General features: G+C 36.3%; 2 long non-coding RNA genes and 2 pseudogenes across 2 annotated transcripts; all 4 read left to right on the top strand.

Annotated features, from left to right (window-relative positions):
* Positions 1-867: 867 nt before the first annotated feature.
* On the top strand, positions 868-5,954 carry LOC147277316 (toll/interleukin-1 receptor-like protein pseudogene; annotated as a pseudogene).
* On the top strand, positions 2,519-3,401 carry LOC147277318 (uncharacterized). Its single transcript, XR_015123953.1, has 3 exons — positions 2,519-2,708; positions 2,825-2,866; positions 2,983-3,401. It is a non-coding gene; the product is annotated as an uncharacterized LOC147277318 (long non-coding RNA).
* Positions 3,723-4,708, top strand: LOC147277317 (uncharacterized). Its single transcript, XR_015123952.1, has 3 exons — positions 3,723-3,859; positions 4,255-4,316; positions 4,515-4,708. It is a non-coding gene; the product is annotated as an uncharacterized LOC147277317 (long non-coding RNA).
* Positions 5,955-22,607: 16,653 nt separating the features above from the next.
* On the top strand, positions 22,608-23,198 carry LOC147277315 (uncharacterized; annotated as a pseudogene).
* Positions 23,199-23,476: the final 278 nt, after the last annotated feature.

Genomic DNA, 23,476 nt, shown 5'->3' with positions numbered 1-23,476 from the left:
CATGTTGCTTGGACATAATTGATCAAGTTCTTGAAAGATCTCAGTGAGCCCACTGTAGAAATTGGCAACAGATGCTCCATTCTGTTTCATCATGAATGACCTTCTATGTAGATCATAAATCTTTGCCTCATTGGAACCGTCATAATATGTTTTCTTGATTGCATCCCAAACTTGCTTGGTTGTGTCATAACGAATAAATCGTTTCATCTGGTTGGGTTGCATGGCATCGAATAACCAACTCTTGACTTGGCAATCCGACGCACGCCATTTGTTGTATGTCGGGTCTGTGGCTGCAGGTTGGGTCATATCACCTGTCAAGTGACCATGTTTTTCTCGTCCAGCAATCTTCATCTCTATGACTTGATGCCATAGAGAATAATTATGTTCATCCAATTTGATTCCAGTTGAGAAGTTGGAATTGTCTCCTTGAACGACAACGATCTGCGTAGTTGCATTTGATTCACCATCACCTGAGGATTGGGCTGACTTGAGGGTGTTGGAGTCGTCTTCACTCACCATGATGACGGCTCAATGAAGGATCTCTGGTTTATGGGCTGTGAGCGACGCGAGTGATAGTGCGACGTAATTGATGGTGATGCAAAGTTCTGGACTGGGTTTGTATGGTGGTATGGCGGCTGTGGAAGCGTGCTAGGGTAGGTCAAGAGACAGTCATGATCGACTACTCTGATACCATCTTAAATTGGGTGAAATATATGTTTTTGTATATATCAATATGCAGCGATACAAGGGATTTATATACGGCCCTTAAGGAACTATTCTAGGAAGCAAATAAATAAAGAGAGCAAACATGATCCTATAATCTTGGGGAATCACATAGTTGACTTTGTTCTTTTAGACTAACTAGGAATGTACAGCTCATTTGACACCCATGAAGCCTTCTCATCATCATCCTCATCTTCCTCCTCAAAACCTTGGAAGTACGACGTGTTCTGGAGCTTCAGAGGTGAAGACACACGCAAAAGCTTCGTGGACCACTTGTACAAGGCATTGAAAGAGTTTGGAATCGACGTCTTCAGGGACGACAAAGAACTAAGAAGAGGGAAAAATATAACACACTACAAGAAAAACCTTAATAGACATCACTACATAGATATCAGTTTTAACGTAATCGATATTGTAAAAAATTTTAATATCAGTTAGATTTTTAGTTTTTTAAAATTGATATCTAAACACGTTTATATATCGTCATGTTATAAATCTGATATCTAAAGTTTTGAGTATAAGTTACTGTTACGTAAAAAACTGATATCTAATTGTCATAACTGATATCTAAACCCTAAACTAATATAAAGAAAAAGGCGCTCGTTACTGTTCACTCTAAGTTTATTTTTTTTCCCACGTACCTTCTAACTTCATACCCCATATATCCCTCAACACTCTCACTCAACCACAAACCCTCACTGAACCCCCAGACCAGAATCCATGAGGTCTCCACCTCATCGATCCTGCTTCTCAAAAATTCCCAAAGGCTTGAGAACTCTTCACTCGCAGACACATTCACTCAGACTCCATCAGACAAAACTCAGGTCCTTCCCTCTCACCCTCGCTCATTGAGACCAAACTCAGATCGACCAAACTCTCCTTCGATCTCTCTATCTCTCTTTTCTCTTCCTCCTAAACACGATTCACTCATCCAAAATTGCAAAACCCCCAAATTCTAGGGTTTCACTTTCTCTCTCTGATGGAAGGCAACGACAAGACCTCGGGACCAATGATACGAGATCTATCACCCATCGTCCAACACCCATCGCCTAGGGTTTCACTTTCTCTCTCTGATGGAAGGCAACGACGAGACCTCGGGACCAATGATACGAGATCTATCACCCATCGTCCAACACCCATCGCCTAGTATCCATCGTCTAGCTTTTTGTGTAACACCTATCCAACTCCGACTCTGTTCTCCGAGAGCTCTCTCAGGTACTCTCTCTCGCTCTTGCTTTTTGTGTTTTTTATTCACCTTGTTTGCTTGCTATACTCTTCCTTCGGAAGCCTGATTTTCTCTATTATTTTTAGGAATTTTGGTTGAATTTAGACAAATTTAGGCCCCGTTTGGGAATCAGCATTTCAACCTCTGCGCTCTGTTACTGCTCTGCAAGGTAAGCTAGGCCTTGCTCATGGAGTAATGGTCTTCTTCTTCTTCCTCCTTCTCTCGCCATTTTTTACAGCTTGTTTCAGCTTAAATGTTTCTGGGTATCTTGATTTATTAAGGTAACTTTGGAGAATGGAGAGCGGCTTCCAGACCCTGATCTCCATTAACGACCTTTCTCATCAAACTGACCAGTCTGCCATGGACCTGGGATCTAGAAAATTCGGGTATTCATAATTCATTCGTTTCTAATTTTCAATTTTTTTTTGCTTTTTTCGGAAAACAAAGATTGGTTTTTGAACTGATTTTTATGACTAATTTTGGTTGGTGAAATATATTTGAAGGTGCACGCATTATAGAAGGATGATCTGATATATTTGAAGGTGCACGTTTGTATTCAAGATATATGTATATACTATAGAAGGATGATCTGATATAAATTGTTGATATAAATTATAAAAAATCTGTAGTCTTGATTTATTTTATTCTTGGACTGTTGTGAATCCATATTAATTGTGCATAACTCTGCAGGTATTCATGCCCGGTTTGCTCAAAATCATACTGCGATATGTCCCGTGTGTGGGAGAAACTTGATCACGAGGTAAATCTACAATTCAATCATTTAAGCTTTTCACTGTAAGAATGATTTGAGTCATATAACTGCCTCATCGTTACCTTTATTTTCTAGCTTACTAATCTCTTTCAAATCAATTTCAGGTTGCTGTAACTCCCATGCCTCAAATCTATCAAAATAAGATGGTAAGTACACTCATGATAACTTCTGTGACTTTGGCAACAAGGGTGATTAAATTTTTCACTTATATTTAATTAACTACGGTGGTAAAAATGCACATTTATTTTGCTGTTACATTTAGGTTTGGATCCTCTGCAATGATTGTGGGGAAACATCAGAGGTAAATTTCCACATTGTGGCACATAAATGCCTCAAATGCAAATCCTATAATACAAGGCAGACACAAGGAAGGCCAGCCTCATGCACATCAAGGATTACGGAGATGGTGAGATAACAAAAGATTTATGATGTATTAGTTTCTAAATTATATCGATTAGTGTCACAAAAAGGTAGCTCTTAGTTGTGACAAAGGAGGGGTAGTGCTGGTCCCTTTATTCTTTGCATACTAGTTTCTCGGCAGGTTCACTTGTGGAATATTTGCTCATATTTGAGCCATTTTCTGTATGCTAGTGGGTAGGGTCAGCAGGTTACATTTGAAAGCAGGGGAATACATTGTATGAGAGCTTCATCAATGGAAAATGTTTCTAGATTTCACAGAGATATCATGATTAAAGTTTGTAATCCAATCATAAATCTAGGTTTGCAACTGGTACTAGATTGCTTGAATAAAATCAATGAATTTTCGTGTAGCAAAATTTAAGTTCATATTAGACCTTCTGAGATGGACTTGCACACCACAGCTTTGGAAGTACATATAGAATTTTCTAAGCTGGTATCCTTAACCGACATGTGCAAGTACCAATTTATTACCAGGTGTTTGGTTTATTTCTTATATAGTATATAATGCTTTATGTGTTTTTTGGTACACTGTAGGCTTTAAATTCAGTTTCTCATTTATCAAATTGAATTCCTTATATATGTGTATATATATATATATATGTATATTTTTTTCTTTTTGGGTAACTCTCAGAATATACGTGGTGGAAGAGTGAAATTGCAGTCTATACTGATGCCCCTCTCTGAGTTTGATCACGCAGAGAAAGGAGATGCTTTATATGGTTAGTTTCATTGGCCCTCGCTTGTGTATTTGTGATAAGAGCTACTCTTTAACAATAACATTTTGTCCCTTAGACCCGAAATTATCATTTACTCAATTAGGATTTACATAAATTATTTCTCGAGTGATGTGCTTGCATGAAATCGTGTTTAGTTATTCACGGCACAGTATATTTGAGGTTTGAAGAAATTTGGATACCTACTTAACAGTGAAAAAATGAGAAATATGTCATTAAATCTGTGCTGAAATATAGATAAAGAAAAATGACAGAACGAAATATAGATAAATATTTGAGTTTTGTGGTGATGATTTTTCTGTCATTGGACCATTCAAGGACTAACATGCTATGTATAATTGTTATTAGTGAGCTCAAACTCTTCTTATTTTTTGATTTAGCAATGGAGCTTGCATTGTCTCTAGAGAAACTGACAAATGAAAAGCTGCTCAACCTACACCATGTAAGGAATCTATTCTTATTCCATGCTATTTTCTTAGCTTGAGATGATGATAGTTTTAGCAGATTATATTTGGTATATGTTAATTCACCAGTAACACCATTTGATTCATGGTAAGAATTAACACACGCCACTATGTTTGAAGATTCAAACCTATGAGGCGATGCTATGCTCTAATACATGCTTTTATGTGACTAACAGGTTGCTGATCGGAACAAAGATGTGTAGTTGTCAGATTTCATAGAAACCGAGTTTCTAACTATACTAGCTAGTTCACATTCAAATCTTTTGTATAGGCAGAATTTAGGCCTAGCTGAATTGCACTGTCATGCCTTCATTATTTTTGTACATGTTGGCATGTGTTTAATTAGGATCTAGCTAGCTGGAGATGGATTTTGTGAAGGTTATGGAGATAGGATAGTGATTTTGGGGTATACATGATGAGGGCTATCCATATTTTTATATGGATTTGTAATCTTATTTTGTTAACTTCATTACTGAGTTTGGATGTTGGATTCATTTTTATGAATGGAAGAATTTAAGTTGGATTACTTTAGAAGCTTAGTAATTTGCGTGGATGCATATTTACCAATTAATTTTTATCAATATCAGAAGCCTATTGCATATCAGATTATGTAAAAATGCAACGATAAGGAATGAAGTTTAAACATCATTTAAAAAACAAAAAACCGATATCTAAAGCATACTTTTATATCAGATTTTAAGTACCAAATCAATATGTTATACACCTTTTATATCAGATTTTTAGTATAAAATCGATATGTTATACACCTTTTATATCAGATTTTAAGTACCAAACCGATATGTTATACACCTTTTATATCAGATTTTTAGTATAAAACCGATATGTTATACACCTTTTATATCAGATTTTAAGTACCAAACCGATATGTGATACACCATTTATATCCAATTTTAATTACAAAACCGATATGCTATACTTATTTTATATCTGATTTTAAGTACCAAGACGATATCATAAGTATCTTACATATCGGAATGTAGTTTTTAAGATATCAGAAATCATTAATATCTGATAACAATGATGGTATATCATATCGGATTATCAAACAAATACGATATCTAATATAATATAGACATCAGTGAATAACCGATATGTAATATGGGAGAATAGATATCGGCACGCATTATATCGGTTGGAAACCTAAATAGATATCGGTTTATCACTGATATATATGAAGGTTTTTCTTGTAGTGACATCCGAACTGGTGCAGGCAATCCAAGGGTCCAGGATCTCCATCATCGTGTTCTCAAAGAGGTATGGGGATTCTAGTTGGTGTCTTGAGGAGTTGGTCAAGATCATGGAGTGTAAAAGATAACTGGACCAAGTGGTTTTGCCAACTTTCTATGATGTTGATCCTTCACATGTAAGAAAACAGAGTGGTTGTTTTGCAGAGGCATTTGAAAAAACATAAAGATATGGTAAAGAGGTGGAGAGCTGCTCTTACTGAAGCTGCAGATTTGTCTGGCTGGGATCTTAAAACTACTATGGATGGGTAAATATTACTAATGTCCTCGAATTATGATATCTCCTTATTTAATTTACTGCTTTCTATTACACTTTCCCTTGGATTTAGAAATTCAAAATTTTGGAATTAGAATTAGAACAACAAATGTTAATATCTTCTTTATAATACTCATGAAACTAAACTAAGATAATTAATTTGTACGTGTCTTTTCAGATATTCAGCAAAATATTTTAATGAAATTTGAAGGTCTCAGATTCAACAAGATCTAAATAACCAAGTTGGATCTAACTTGCTTGTACAAAGGAAATTTTATCAGGGAAATTATTATGATCAAGTTGCTTTTCTTATTTTTAGTATAATTCCATGGTATACTGTTAATGAGTTGTTGGTGTTTTTGTTGGCATTTTTCCAAGATCTAAAACTTCCAAGTGCTTTGTTTCTAGTGAATTTTGAAAATTTGAAAAACTTCAGAAAATTCCAAAATTTTTGAAACTTTGGAATTGGAAAGGCATTTAGAAATTCAAAACTATTGTGGTTAGTAGAATTCTCAGAAAGTCAACTCCACAAAGATGAGCTCGAACACTATAAGTTAAAATATTCTTTGCACTCATAAAACTAGACAGATAATTGTATGTTTAGAATCTTCAGATACATATTTTTTCCACTATTAGTTTGCAGGTTTACCACTATTAGTTTGAATAGTTTCCAAAACCTAAGCTATTAAATAGGATGTGAGTCAACAATTCTTTTACATTCTAACAGCTGTGCCAATATAAATATTTTTCCTGAGTGTTTTCAGAAGTTTAATTTAAAAAAATTAATGGAATGCGGATATTTTGATGCATCAATTTATGAGTAAGTTGCAGTTGATTCAAATATTGTTTATTCTAACAAATCTATATATAGTCATAATGAATAATGTACTATTTCAAATTATTAATCTCTTAGATGCATAATGAATTAGTGAGCCTAGTTCTGTTTCTGATTTAAATTGCTAAGCATGAAGCAGAGTTTATCAGGAAATTATTGATGAGATCAGTAAACATCTGAACGACACATGCTTAAACGTGGCCGACTACCAAGTTGGAATAGATTCTCGTGTGCAAGATATTAGTCATCATTTAGGAGTTGGACGAGTGCTGTTATATATGCCGCTAGTAGCTAGCCTCTTTGTTGATTTTGTTCCAAAGGTTAGTGAATTGAGTACCAGGAATAGGTAGTCGGCTGTGCGAGCTGGTTTTCAGGTTGGCATCCTTAATGTGATTTTGTTTTTAAACGAATTAATTCGGGGTTCTTTCCAAAGATGTTTGTTCAAATGATTTTTTATAAAATCGTGTTATCGGTTTCAGTGTTGGATTTGCTAAACCATGTCCTGGTTATAGATTTCTTTTTGATTGATTGTAAAAGCCCTAGTTCCTACGTTCCGGAATGAAACACTAGAGGTATGTTTTATCAGCTGTTTGTGAACTTGATTTCTAGAAAATATATATGTTTATTTCAAATCTTTTATGTAGGTATCATTTAAATGTTTTTAAACTTACTCAGGGTCCTTGAGGGAAAGCAATGAATGTATGTAATTCTTACCCATTATTTTCTCTTATTGTTTATTTAATATATATATTAATTCTTTCTAGGCACTGTGTATGGATAAGAGGACGATTTGTATATATGGAGGTCGTTCGAATTAGCTTTGTTGGGGCTTTTTAACAAATTACCCGCCGGCCTCGATTTGCAAGTCACCACCTAAATAAAAGATTGAAGCAATCTGCCACTTGAATTAAAAAAAAAAATTGCAATCTACCCACCTCCGTCCAATTCTGTTAATTCTTATGTTAAAAACAAGGGTATTTTAGTCTTTTTTGATTAATTTATTATTAATAAATATATAAATAATAATAATAAATTAAATAAGAAAATAAAAAAAGAAACAGAAAAAGGCTGAGAACCCAGCCGGCCTCCGATCTGGAAAAGAGAGAGAGAAAGAGAGAGAGAGAGAGAGATGAGGCTCGGGTCGGCACTGGGCAGGGCGGGGAGGGGCTGGCTTTGGGTTGGGTTGGATTTCAGTGGTGGTGTGGGGTTGGGCGTCGGTGCTGGGCAGGGCAGGGTAGGGTACGTGGGGTTAGGTTTGTGTTGGTTGGGTTTCAGTGGTGATGTGGGGTCAGGGCTGGGATTTGGCTGGGGTTTCAGTGGTGCTGGTGATAGAGAGAGAGAGGAGAGGGGCGGGGAGAGAGAGTGAGGCAAAGAGAGAAAGTGAGGGGTTGGGGTCGGGGCTGGGGATTCGAAGGAGAGAGGCGGCAGTTGGGGCCAGTGGCGGAGCCACATGAGGACCAAGTGGGACACAGGCCCCCACTCAACTTTTGGGGGAAAAAAATGGCCTATTGAGACAAAAAAAAAAATTTTAAAAATTTCATGACTTGTTTACTAAAATACCCTTAAAATATCAGCCAGTCCTGATTCTTCATCTAATTCCTCCCCTTCCGCGTCTTCTTCTATTCTCTATGGACAACATTACAGCAAGCTCTGCAAAATTGGTAAATGAGCAATGGTCTACCAAAATAGGTAAATGATTTCTCTCTTCGTTTTCCTCTTGTAGCCTTGATTTATTTGTGCCTTTGAGACTTTGAATGTCAATCTCTATTTTTTGTTCTTGCAAAATTGTTTTTCTCTTCATATAAAGTTCTCTACTTTTCAACCCATATGAGTTTTTATACATGAAAAACTTAAAATAATTACTAAGGCTAAGCTATTTTATTGCAGGAATTTGATTTAGGATTTACTTATTTGAACTTGAAGTTGATTGGGTATTAATAAGAAAAGAAGGGAAAACTACTGCATATGGTAAATTAAAGCTATTTGATTGCAGAAAACTACTGCATATGAGAAGAAGAGAAGGGAAAACTTCTATTTAAATTAAAGCTATTTTATGTTTTGAACTTTTGATTAAAAGGTTTTGAAGCAAGTTGAAATTAGGTGTGCAATACTGAATTGGAAATGCCTCAATAAAGAAACGATGGTGTATTGGTGCCCCCACAGGTATGTTTTCCTGGCTCCGCCACTGGTTGGGGTGCAGGGGGTGGCCGACAAAGGGAGTCTGCCATAGGTGGCTGCGGGGGTGGAAGGAGGGAGGTGTAAGACTTATTGCTGTCTTAAACCATAAAGTGTTGGTCTTCTAATCACATTAGGAATAAAGGGCTGCAGTGTTTGATTAGGAACTTAAACCAGCTAGAGTTTTGGTCTTTGTATGCCATAAATTTTCGGCTGCAATACCAAATATCATAAGGATTCCCATTTTCTTGTGGACTTAGGATTAATTAACTATTAGTATTGCATAAGGACACGCAAGTTTTCCTTGATGGGAATGACTCTTGTTGTGAAGCATATAAATAGAGGTCCCTCTCCAAACGATCAATGCATTCTCAAAAGTAATATTCACCCCATCTAGAATCAGAGACTAAGGGATTGGATTGTGAGAGAAGAGCTCTGTTTTCTTTATTTCATTGTTCTGCAGAATTCTAGTTTCCTTGTTGCTGCACTAGTTGATCTCATATCGTTTTTATGGCAGACCAAGGTATGTGTTTTAGAACATACAACTATAAAGTATTACATGTGGTATCAGAGCCTAAGTTGCATGTTCTAAAATCTGATTGCTAACCTTTAAAATCAATTTCTATCTGCAAGTATGATTGATTGTTAGATTACGAATAATTTATGTACTGTACGTTTAACCATGTCTGCTTGCAAAAATCGATTTGTATGCTGCCTGATTTTTACAAGAAACTTTGATTAATCGATTATATATATACTAACCAGCATATATGAGTGTATATTACCTGATTGCTTGCATATTTTCAAATTCAAGTGCATAATTATATATAAATATATCAAGTCTGCATGTACTTTTATGTTGCAAGCTATACTGCAAATTGTGTACTGTTTTAATCGAGACAAGCATATTTGTCATTGAACTTATTCAATTGATGTATCATAAATATTCTGTTAAACTAAGAATGATAAGATTGCATGATTACTTAAATGTATATATCTATATATATAAAATATTGATTAACAAGTGTGATCTTGGTATCAAGAATCAACCAGATCACACTTGACAGCATATAGATCGGATCTGTAGAATTTTGAATCAATCAAGTGAGCCACAGCAACTTGGTCCATTCAAATATTTTGCAATCAAAGTTATTGATCTCAAAATATTGCATCATAACTGAAATCAAATTGATTAACTTTCTGTCCACAGATGAGAGTAACTCAATTTGAAATCACTTATGATGGAAAGGCATGTGATATAAACTACATGAGTTAATAAAGAAATTCCTTCAGTCCACAGACGTGGGAATCTTTTTATTCAAGAAACTCATGCATTTTCATATTATAGTGCTTCATATACATGTTTAATTCTCAACCCACTGGTGTGAATTAATAATGTAGTAAACTTTAAGGTTTTCATGGGGATTGTGTTAATTTGTGAATCTTGCTTTAATGCTACAGTCAACACTTCAATGAATTATAACACTATTGAAACACTGACTGGATCCAACTACAAGAAGTGGAAGCAAGACCTTGAGATATCTTTGGGATTGCTGGATTTTGATATAGCACTGAGGGAAAATAAACCAGAAATTCCTGCTGCTGATGCAGCAGCAGATGTTAAGGCACACTATGTCAAGTGGGAGAAGGCCAATAGGATGGCCATTCTCATTATGCAGAGATCCATGTCACCAGCTGTGAGGGGTGGCATTCCACCTTCTGACAGTGCTAGGACATTCCTTGAATCTATTGGACTGAAATTCAAGGAATCTGAAAAGGCAGGAAAAGGTATTTTGCTGAACCAATTGACTAATATCAGGTACAATCGAGAAGGGGGAGTAAGGCTGCACATTCTGAATATGATTGACATTGGTACCAAGCTGAGAGAACTCAATGTCACAGTTGATGATAGTCTGATGGTTCACCTTGCATTGAACTCTCTGCCAAGTGAATTCGACCAGCTGAAAAGTAACTATATCTCTCAAAGGGAAACTTGGACTCTAGATGATCTGATAAGCATTTGTGCACAAGATGAACAAAGACAGAAAAGAGAGAAAGATAAGAACCATGTTAACCTGATTCAAGCTAACCCGAGAGAGAACAATAATGCTCAATTTGCTGCTAGGGCCAACAATGCTCAACCTGCTGCCAGGGCTAATTTTGCAGGGAGAGTTGGGAATAGAAACAATCCTAAACTGGGGCAGAATAAATGTTTCTTTTGTAAGAAACCAGGGCATATGAAGAAGGATTGTAGGAGGTACAAACGATGGCTAGAAAAGAGAAAGACTAAAGGTAATTTTAATCATGTTTCAGTATGTTTTGAATCTAACACTATAGAGGTTCCTTCTAATTCTTGGTGGCTTGATAGTGGTGCAACAATTCATGTTACTAATTCTTTGCAGGGGTTCATAACTAAGAGACCACCAAACAAGGATGAGGTGAAGGTGTTCGTAGGCAATGGAGAGAAGATCCAGGTGGACTTCATTGGCTTAGTTAGGATTGAATTAGAGTCAGGCTTTATTTTGGAATTAGTTGATGCAGTATATGTACATTCCATTAGAAGGAACTTAGTTTCAATTAGTAGGCTTGTTAAATCAAACTTCAACTTTGAGTTTGATCAATTTGGTTTCAGCATTTTCAATAACAAAGTTCTAGTTGGCAATGGAATTTTAGTTGACAATCTTTTTCGTCTGAATTGCAAGCATTCTGGTTCAACCATTAACACAATCAGCAGCAACCTATATTCAAATAAACTAAATTCATGCAAACTTTGGCATAAAAGACTTGGACATATATCAAAGGAAAGAATGAACACCTTATGCAAAGAATTAGTGTTGCCACCACTTGATTTCAATGACTTGGAGAATGTGTGCATCGAATGTGTAAAAGGAAAATTCACAAATACCAGAAAGAAAGGTGCTGTTATAAGCCAAAATCTGCTAGAGCTAATACACACAAACATTTGTGGACCTTTCCCTAACCAGACACATGATGGTTTTAAATACTTCATTACTTTTACAGATGATTTCTCCAGATTTGGTTATGTGTACCTAATAGCTGAAAAGTCTAATGCACTGGATATGTTTAAAATCTTCAAAGCTGAAGTTGAAAATCAGTTAAATCTCAAGATCAAAGTGGTAAGGTCTGATAAGGGTGGGGAGTTTTATGGAAGATTCGATGAGGCTGGTAGAAATCCAGGTCCCTTTGCAAGGTTTCTACAACAAGAAGGCATTGTTGCCCAATACACAAATCCAGGAACCCCACAACAAAATGGAGTCGCAGAGAGGCGCAATAGAACCTTGAAAGACATGATTAGGAGTATGATGTGTTGTTCTGACCTTCCCATTTTTCTTTGGGGAGAAGCTTTTAAGGCAGCAAACTACATTTTGAATAGAGTACCTACCAAAAGTGTGAATAAGATACCTTTTGAACTCTGGAACAATAGGAAACCTAGTCTAAATCATCTCAGAGTTTGGGGCTGCAAGGCAGAAGCCAAGTTATACAATCCTATGAAAAAGAAACTAGACCCAAAAACTACTAGCTACTTTTTTGTTGGATATCCAGATAGAACAAAAGGGTATAGATTCTATTGTCCAAATAACATAACCAGATTTGTTGAAACACAAAGAGCTGTGTTTATAGAAGATGATACAGTTGACACAAAAGAGGAAGGTTTTGTCTTTGATGAGCTACTAGATAGCAGTGAGAATCCATCAGTCTTAGTTTTACCTCATAGAGACTTGAGCAATGAGAAACCTTTAGAAGCTGAGAATAATCCTCAACCACCTGAGCAAATTATTGAGCAACCACCAGCAAATCAAGTAAATCTGCCAACTCAGAATAACAACATAGAATTAAGAAGATCACAAAGAGAGAGGAAATCAGCCTTGTCTGGTGATTATCTAGTCTACTTGCAGGAATCCGAGCATGACATTAACAATATAGATGATCCAACCACATTTAGGCAGGCTTTGCTTAGTGAACAAAATGATAAGTGGCTAGTAGCTATGAAATCTGAATTAGAATCAATGAAGAAGAATGGTGTCTGGAAATTGATGGAAAGACCTCAAGGGTGTAAACCTATAGGTTGCAAGTGGGTTTTTAAAACCAAAAGGGATTCAAAAGGGAACATTGACAGATATAAGGCAAGGTTAGTTGCCAAGGGCTTCACACAGCAAGAAGGGGTTGATTATAATGATACATTTTCTCTTGTCTTCACAAAAGACTCATTTCGAGTAATAATGGCACTTGTAGCACATTTTGACTTGTCACTTCATCAAATGGATGTAAAAACTGCATTCTTGAATGGAAACCTTGATGAAGATATATACATGCAGCAGCCAGAGGGTTTCATTTAAGAAGGGGAGAATCATTTGGTTTGCAAGCTAGATAAATCTATTTATGGTTTGAAACAAGCATCTAGGCAATGGTATCTGAAATTTGATGAAGTGGTGAGATCACATGGTTTTATAGAAAATCCAGCAGATGAGTGTATATACCTTAAGGTTTGTGGGAGAAATTTCATTATTTTGATCCTATATGTTGATGATATCATTTTAGCTAGCAGCAACTTGACCTTTTTACATGATACCAAGATGTTTCTGTCAAAGCATTTTGAAATGACAGATTTGGGTGAAGCCTCTTATGTGTTAGGCATTGAAATCAGCAGAGATAGAGAGAGAGGGTTACTCGGACTATCACAAAAGGGCTATATTGAAAAGGTGCTTAAAAGGTTCAACATGGAGACTTGTGCAGGAGGTGAAGTTCCCATTACAAAAGGAGATAAGCTAAGCAAGAGACAGGCACCTCAAACAGCTCAAGAGAGAATGGAAATGAATGACAAGCCTTATGCCTCACTGGTTGGGAGCATTATGTACGCTCAAGTCTGCACAAGACCTGATATTGCTTTTCCTGTTAGTGTATTGGGCAGATTTCAGTCCAATCTAGGCCAAGCACATTGGGTGACTGGCAAGAAAGTCATGAGGTACTTACAGAGAACAAAGGATTACAAACTGGTATACAAAAGAAGTGAAAGTTTAGAGTTGATAGGATTTGCAGATGCTGATTTTGCAGGATGTGTGGATTCACTCAAATCGACCTCAAGTTTCGTTTTCATGTTTGGAGGTGCAGTGTCTTGGAAGAGTGTCAAACAACATTTAGTGGCTTCATCAACAATGCAAGCAGAGTTTATTGCATGCTATGAAGCCACTGTGCATGCAGTGTGGTTGAAAAATTTCATTGCAAGCTTGAAAGTGGTTGATTCGATTGAAAGGCCCATTCAGTTGTGGAATGACAATAGTGCTGCAGTCTTCTTTACTAAGAACAACAAAAGATCTTCAGGGACTAAGCATTTGGACCTTAAATATCTGCTGGTTAGAGAAAAGGTTAAACAAGGGTATACCAAACTCGAACACATTGATACAAGTTCAATGATTGCTGATCCACTTAATAAAGGGCTTCCTAATGCAGCTTTTCACAAGCATGTAAAGAGCATGGGGTTGCTGAGTGGTTTTAATGATGTGTTAGATTAGTGGGAGTTGTGTCTCACACCTTGTTTATTTTTGTTTTAAGTTTTGCTGACAGAGTAGTTGGTTATTGTTTAGTAACATGTTTCATTGAATATTGGTGTTATGTTTCTAAACTCTAATTTTACAAATATGATTTCATATTTTGTTTTTGATATAATTGGCAAATGAATAAAGTAAGGTGTGTCTGTACAACATAGCTAGCAAAATAAGGTAGCTGCAGCACATATGGATTCATGAAAGAGCCAATTTTCATTTTCTAACTAAAGGAGATCTTAGTAATCTCTCAAGGGGACTTATGAATGTTTGTTTTGATTATGTGATCCTGGTCTTGACGGATGCCACATGTGTTTTTGAAGATGGATATGTGTGATTATAAAGACCTTGAATGATAATGCTCAATGTGCCTTGATGGTTCCATATCTAATCTTCAATCTTGACAGTGGCTTGACAGAGGAATGTAGTTGGGTTAAGTTTCAAACATGGCCATTAAAGTAATCAACATAAAGCCTCAGTGATTATTTGACCAACTGGGAGAATGTAAGACTTATTGCTGTCTTAAACCATAAAGTGTTGGTCTTCTAATCACATTAGGAATAAAGGGCTGCAGTGTTTGATTAGGAACTTAAACCAGCTAGAGTTTTGGTCTTTGTATGCCATAAATTTTCGGCTGCAATACCAAATATCATAAGGATTCCCATTTTCTTGTGGACTTAGGATTGATTAACTATTAGTATTGCATAAGTACACGCAAGTTTTCCTTGATGGGAATGACTCTTGTTGTGAAGCATATAAATAGAGGTCCCTCTCCAAACGATCAATGCATTCTCAAAAGTAATATTCACCCCATCTAGAATCAGAGACTAAGGGATCGGATTGTGAGAGAAGAGCTCTGTTTTCTTTATTTCATTGTTCTGCAGAATTCTAGTTTCCTTGTTGCTGCACTAGTTGATCTCATATCATTTTTATGGCAGACCAAGGTATGTGTTTTAGAACATACAACTATAAAGTATTACAGGAGGGAGGGAGGGAGTTGGTGTATTTGTTTTTTGAAAAACTTTATTTTGTGGGTATACTAAGTAAAGTTTTGGGTATGGAAAAAATATTTTATGGTATGAATAGTATAACTCTTAAACATATCTGATGTGGATTCAAAAAGACCAAATCATCCCTTAAAAATTAATTGAAAAAACTAAAATACTCTTGTTTTTAACAGAAAAATTGACGGACTTGGACGGAGGTGGGTAGATTGCAAAATTTTGTTAATTCAGGTGGCAGATTGATTCAATTTTTAAGTTAAGTGGTGACTTGCAAATCGAGGTATAGTCCAGGTGGGTGATTTGTAAAAAAGCCCTTTGTTGAACTTGTCATTTTGTCAACTCCTCAATCAATCTTGGTGACTGCCTCTTGCTGTACAAAATATTCTAAAAAGTAATTACCATCTTTCTTGTTAATTTAGAATGCTTGTTTGTCGTAGTTTTGAACTCCTTTATTGTGACTTAGGAGAGTGTATTTAATCCTGATTTTTAAAGACTTTTTATTGAATTAAAAAGTTTGGGGGTATTCAAATAAAAGTCTATGAAAGTCATGGGGTATTCTATCAAGAATGACTTTTAAAGATTTCTTTCGATTATAGACTTTTGTAGACTTTTAGCTATGAAGTATAAGAGAAAAAAATCATTTTTTTTTGTAGACTTTCATAAGAGAAAAAAATGAGTAGACTTCCCCCCCCCCCTCTCTCTCTCTCTCTCTCTCTCTCTCTCTCTCTCTCTCTCTCTCTCTCTCTTCTTCTCCTTTTCTTTTCTTTTCTCTTCTCTCGAGCTCTCTGGTTTTGCTGGGTTTGCTAGCCTCTCATCCCAAAGGGACGTGTGGATGGAGAATGGAATTCTGTTGAATATGTGAAGGCCAGGCTGCATCAAATATGATTCATATGTGGAACTTATGTGGCCTGAAAGAGCAGGGACAAAAAAAAAAAGTGATTATGGAAGGGGAGGGATTAATGAGAGCTCAAGGTCAACATGTTGATTGTGCTAAGAAGGCCATGCAAGCTCTGTAGTCCATAAAGTATAGGATAGTAAAACAAACTAAATGAAAATAAAAACAAAAAACGTCTGCGCTACAAATCAATGTACAAGTTATTTTTTCATGTTGTTAAATGAATTAAAGATAACGTTTTCTCAAGAGGTTCTAACCTCAAATACTCTCCCAAATGTCATAACTGATTTTAAAAAAAAAAAAAAAAACACAGAGTCGATTCAGCCACCAAAAGGAAAGAGCCAAGTCAATGTTTACACCTCATGACATGAATTTCAAGAAACTACAATTTGTATCACGATTATGTACACAGAACTAACCATCTCCAAATTATATTGATACAACATGTGCTGCTTGATATAGTTTTTCATCTTACGTTAATATACAATATACTTCCCATTTGCTCTGCTATGTAATTTACAAATTCTCTCCATTTGAACCAACATGCTCCATTGGGCACTCTTGAAAATTTGAAAAAAAAAAAATTCCAAACGGGTAGAATACAAAGATGAGATCTAGAAAAATAGAAAAAGGAGAGATGATAAGAAAAAAAAAATGTTGTTGACATCTTTGTTGTCCTCCATGGCAATTATATAATTTATTAGAAGTCATTGAAAGTCTATCAATTTCTACGAAAGTTTTTTATATAAAACTCTATGCAAACCTATAAAAGTTCATGAAAGTCTATCATAATTCTGTAAAGTCTATAAAAGTCTATGAAAGTCTATGAAAGTCTATGAAGTCCATAAAAGTCTGTCACTTAAAAAGAGTCTTTAAAAGTCATGATTGAATACACCCCCTTTATTATGAGTCTTGTATTTGTTCATGGTTACCATTTAACGACTGTAACCTGGAGGTTGGTTTTTAATAAAAGTATTTTCTTCTATACTTTTGCTATTTATTTAATTACTCTTATCTAACTATTTTAATAATTAACCTATTTTGAGAATATTCGGCGTTATAATACTTGAGGTACACGTGTTATAATATTGGGTGTTCTCAAATTAGGTGTCGCTGTTACGTATCCGAGTTTTAAGGCATGACACGCTTCTTATATAAAAGTGCATATATGATTGTCATCAAAAGTTTCTTATATATCACATATGGATGACCTGCATATGGATGCGAGAATTTCTAATACGCACAAAAAAATAAAACTATTTAATTAAACCATTTTTAATTTTTAATTAATTATACGATGTACCATCTCTCTAATAGAAGTATAACCCACCTATGTGGGTCTCACTTCTTCTGTAATAGAGGTTTAACCCACTTCTATTAGTCATAGTACACCACATAATCGGTTAAGATGGTCCAAATAACAATATATACTCTATATAAAAATTGTTTCTCTTTTGTTTTGAGTGCTGCTATTTGCACAACCTTTTTTTTTATTTTGCACACCCATCTTAAAAAAGAAAAATAAAACTCAAAAGAAAAGACCACCAAGCCCCTCCCCTCTTTCTCTCTCTTTCTCCTTCCCTCACCCAACACACCCCATCCCGTACACACCACCCCCCCTCCTCTCTTCTTTTTCTTCTTCTTCTTCTTCCTCCCAGTTGTAGCTCTCAGAGAAACGACAAAACGTTTTAAACTTCAAGAGTCTCCTCCTTTAGCACTCATTCTGAGAGCTTTCACAAGCATTCCAATGTCTTCCTCGTGTGCTGTACCACTTTCAGTTAGAAGAGAGCTCTTCAACCCATAACTGAGAGCAAGTTCATTGCCCCCACAAGGCCATTTCACCATAGTAAGCTCATGCTGCACTTTATCTTTGCATTTAATCAAAAAAAGTTTCAATTTTTTTTTTCTGGGTATTGATTGTTGAGTGTGTTGCTTTAGTTGGAAGCAAGCAAATGTGGAATGAACAGGAGGGGTTTTGCTTTTAAAGGAGTTGCACCCCGGCGAATGTGGACTGTTAGTCTCTTTAATTACCATCTTCATTTATGTTTCTCTCCTTCCCTCTCTTCTCTCTTCCTTTTTCTGTCTCTGTCTGTGACCACACACCCCGGCGACAGGAACCCAGCCACCCTGAATATAAAAAAAAATAAAAAATTTGCAGGTGGTTCGGCGGCCCAGTGCCAAAAACCGATGGTTTCGTTCGGTAGGTAGCCACCAAATATAATAGGATTGTTCTGCGGGTACCTGCCGAACGAAACCACCGGTTTCTGCACTGATCTGCCAAACCACCTGCAGAGTATTATTTTTTTTTTAGTTTTCTTCTTCGGCGAGCTGGGTAGGTTGGGTAGTCGGCGTGGTCTTGGCAGCTCTGCATGCATGTGCGCAGGTTGGGTGGGGGGAGGAATAAGGGAGGGGGTGAAGTGTGTATGGAAAGAGAGAGAGGGAAAGAGAGAAGAGACAGAGGGGGTGGGGGTAGGGGTGGCTGAAGGAGGTGTCGGAGATGGGCTGTGTGTTGCTGGTTTTAGTTGGGAGGTGGGGTGTGAAATGAGAAATTTGGTGAGTTAAGGTAATCTGGTAATTGGGAGAGGTGTGTGTATGATAAAATTTAATTGTGGAAGGTATGTGGAGGTGTGAAGTGAGAAAAAATAAAAAAATGGTGTACAAAAACAAAAAGTGTGTAAATAGCAGCACTCTTTGTTTTTTGTTGTTTTCTTTTACATACTATATATGCATCAGTTTTCTACCATATATAAGCACCATTAATGGGTCCTTTTGTAGAAATTTAAAATTAGGATACATTCTTGTGAGTCTCCCATTTAAGGATAAATATGTATCCTAAACGTTTCGGCTGTTACATTCCATGAACTTGACTTATTTTGTTATTGTTTTTTTTTTTTTTTGTATGTGTATGTGACAACAGGACCTGAGATGTTGAAGAAGACTTATGAATGTAACATCAAGATGATCTTAAGATATTGTGGTATTATTCTAAAAAAAACAGATATTGTGGTATTGGACAGCAATGAAACCTCCAAGATAAACAAGTTGCATTGTAATGGAAGTCCCACTAAGAAAATTAATTGCACAAGAAGATGAGTGCTCCTCTCACACACTGTTTTTAACTTTTTATAATCAGATCCCTCGGCTCTATTGTTCTTTGGCTTATTTGCACATTTACCCCCTGACTTAAAGGTTTTTTCTCACTTTGCCCCCTCACATTTATTTGTCTCATATAACCCCTTGAACTTTTATGCCGCTTCCCATATTGCCCGATTCCGTCAACTCCATCAACACCACCGTTAGAAATGCTGACGTGGCGGGGTAATTTCGTCTTTTCAGCCACAAAGGACCAATCTTTGTCATGTTTGTGCCATGTGGTAATTTGTGTGACCCAATATGCCATGTTGGCAACCCTCCCACATTTTTTTATTTCAAAATATAAACCTGAAATTTTAATTAAATAAAAACTTATAATTAAAAAAGAAAAATTTCTCTGGATTGTGGGTTTGAGGTGGGGCTAGGGGGGAGGCGGAGGAGGGTGTGGGAGGGGCTGGGTAGGGGAGGGGGAGGGGTTGGGGGAGGGGCTAGATGGGGGTGGGTCGAGCTGGGGCGGATCGGGGCAGAGTGAGGGTGGGGCTGGGCTGGGATAGGGCTGGGCGGGGCAAGGCTCGGATTAGGCGGGGGAGGGGTTAGGCCGAGCTGGGGCTGGGCAAGGCTAGGCTGTGTGGGGCAGATCGAGGGCGAGGCAGATTGGGGGAGGAGGAGGGTGAGGCTGGGCGGAGCTAGGCTGGGTGGGGTGGGGCGGGGTTGGGGCTTGGCTGCGTGGAGTTGGGACTGGGTGGGTGTGGCTGGCATGTGCAGGGGAGAGAGAGAGAGAGAGAGAGAGAGAGAGAGAGAGAGAGAGAGAGAGAGAGAGAAGAGAGAGAGAGATCAAGGGCGGGGCAGATTGGGGGAGGGTGAGGCTGGGCGGAGCTAGGCTAGGTGAGGCGGGGCTGGGGCTTGGCTGCGTGGAGTTGGGGCTGGGTGGGTGTGGTTGGCATGTGCAGGGAGAGAGAGAGAGAGAGAGAGAGAGAGAGAGAGAGAGGGAAAAAGAGGGGGATGAGGGCATGTGCAGTGGGTGGAGAGGGAGGGGTGGCCGGCCTGCGTAGTGGGTGGGGAGGGAGGGTTTGGTTTTTTTTTTTGTTAATTTAATTGAATTGTAAAGATTTTATTTTTTAAATATTATTTTAATTTAAAGTTTTAATATTTTATTAATTTAAATATTGTTTTAAATATATTTTACGGCTGAAATGACAAAATTACCCTTCCACATCAGCATTTCTAACGGTGGTGTTGACGGAGTTGACGGAATCGGGCAATATGGGAAACGGCATAAAAGTTCAGGGGATTATATGAGACAAATACATGTGAGGGGGCAAACTGAAAAAAAACCTATAAGTCAGGGGGTAAATGTGCAAATAAGCCTTGTTCTTTCTTCAAATTAAACTTTTTCTTTAATCAAAAGGTAAGTAACTTTTCAATTAATTTTTACTTAAGATTGTAAAACTTTTTGGGTGGATGCAGCCACCTCTCATAAAAATAAAATTTAATTATTTCTGTTAGATACAAAAGTGTACGTGTTATGTCAGTGGGGAAAGAAGAAAACAAAACTCACAAAATTTATCACGTGTTTAAATTTGATTATTTTCTAGATCTTTTCTCAAAATCTTACATTTCTCGGTTCTTTTTTCCCTATTTCACTTTGATGGATCATGCATGCTTATAAATTCCTATATATATTACCTCTAGCTCCACAGTTAGAAATCAATAGCTAGCTACTGCTCTTATAGCAGTCACATAATTCACATTTATGAACCAAGAAATTGGGATAACGTACCTTGATAACAAAACAAAGGATCTCTTAGTAGAAAAAGGTCCAATAAGAAAATATAATCTGAATTTTCCTTTGGATAGTCCCTTTAGACATTTTTCATATGCACATTATGCACAAAAGTTACCAAATGGGGAGTGTCAAGATAGGAAATGGCTAGTGTACTCAAAGCATTTGGACAAAGTATATTGTTTTTGTTGCAAGTTGTTAATTTAAATCAGTGAACAACAAAATTTTTTTGGCAAATGAAGGATATAGAAATTGGAAACATCTTAGTGAGAGACTTAAACAATATGAGAATAATATTGAGCATATCACTAACATGAATACTTGGAATGAAATGCGAATCAGATTAGACAAGAATGAAACAATTGATAAAGAAATACATAAGCAAATTAAAGAAGAGAAAGAACGATGGAAACAAGTTTTAGTAAGAATAATTGCTGCTGTGAAATGTCTTGCTAAACATAATTAATCTGGCTTTTCGTGGAACCAATGAGAAACTATACCAAGATAATAATGGTAATTTTTTGGGTTTGATTGAAATGATTGTAGAGTTTGATTTAATAATGAAAGATCATATTCAACGCATTTTGAATAATGAGATTCATTATCACTATCTTGGTCATAAAATTCAAAATGAGTTGATTGCTGTGTTAATTAGCCTCTAATGCCAAAAGTGTACTCATTAAAAAAATCAAAGATGCAAAATATTTTTCAGTGATTCTTGATTGTACTCCAGATGTAAGCCACCAAGAACAAATGACTTTATTAGTACGGTGTGTAGACATGTCAAGTAGTCCAATAAAAGTTGAAGAGTACTTTTTAGAGTTTTTAAACGTGGATGATACATCTGGATTGGGCTGTACTTAAATCTCTTGATCTTGATATTGATGATTTGAGGGTACAAGGTTATGATAATGGGTCTAATATGAAAGGAAAACACCAAGGGGTTAAAAAGAGATTAATTGAAATAAATCCTAGAGCGTTCTATATGCCATGTGCCTGTCATAGTTTTAACCTAACTCTTAGCGATATGGTACACGTACTCTTGTGTTAAAGAGTTTCTTTTTTTGGAGTAGTTCAACGTATATATTCCTTCTTGTTTTCTAGCTCTACTAAAAGAAGGAGAATTTTACAATATAATATACATGGCTTAACTCTAAAGACATTGTCCACAACCTGTTGGGAAAGTCGAATTAAAAGTGTTAAAGCCATAAGATATCAAGCTCCCCAAATAAGAGAAGCTTTGTTGGAATTACATGAATCTAGTGATGATGCCAAGACAAAGAGTGAAGCTGAAAGTTTAGCAAATAATCTTGAAAGTTTTGAGTTTTTATTAAGTATGACTATTTGACATGATATTTTATTTAGCATTAACATGGTTAGTAAAAAGTTGCAATCAAAAGATATGTGTATTGATGCTGCCATAGAACAATTGAATGGGCTGATTTGTTTTTTGTTTTTTTTTTTTTTTTGAAAAATATAGGGAGAGTGGGTTTATATCTGCCATGATTTCTGTCAAAAGCATTGCCTCTGATATGGGAATTGATCCTGTATTTCCTAAAAAACGTCAAATTCGTAGAAAAAAAACAATTTGATGAGAATAACAATGATGAGGCAACACAAACGGAAGAAGAATCTTTTAGAGTTAACTACTTTCTTGTTGTTGTGGATACTGCAATTGATTCATTGAAGAGTAAATTTGACCAATTGAAAACATATGACAGTATTTTTGGGTTCTTGTTTGATTCAAAAAGGTTAACTTCTTTAGATGATGATAAATTTTAAAAAAATTCTGTTAATCTTGAGGCTGCTCTCAAACATGGTGAGTTGTCTGATATTGATTCAAATGATTTATTCTCTAAATTGAAAGTGTTACAAGTGGCTTTGCCAGCTGAAATAAAGTCAGCCATTGAAATTCTAGAGTTAATTTGTAAAAGCTGCAGATTGTTATCAAAATGTATCAATTGCTTATATAATTTTATTGACTTTCCTGTGACTATGGCATTTGTAAAAAAAAGCTTTTGAAAATTAAAATTGTTAAAATCTTACTTGAGATCATCTATGTCACAGGAAAGATTAAATGGATTGGCAATCTAAAGGATATGTTGGAAAATCTTGAAGTTGAAAAAGTTATTGATGACTTTGCTTCTAAACATGCTAGAAGAAGGCATTTTTGTTGAATTTTTGGTACTCATTACCATGTTGTATTGTTTTGTAGGGGTGCATAGCTGTTTTTTTGACATGGGTTCTTACATTGGTAAAGCATTCGGAGAT

The sequence above is a fragment of the Dryas octopetala genome, chromosome 8, assembly GCF_963921425.1.
Source record: "Dryas octopetala chromosome 8, drDryOcto1.1, whole genome shotgun sequence".
NCBI lineage: Eukaryota > Viridiplantae > Streptophyta > Magnoliopsida > Rosales > Rosaceae > Dryas > Dryas octopetala.
The sequence above is the reverse complement of the archived record's forward strand: the minus strand, read 5'-3'. Positions and strand labels throughout refer to the sequence as shown.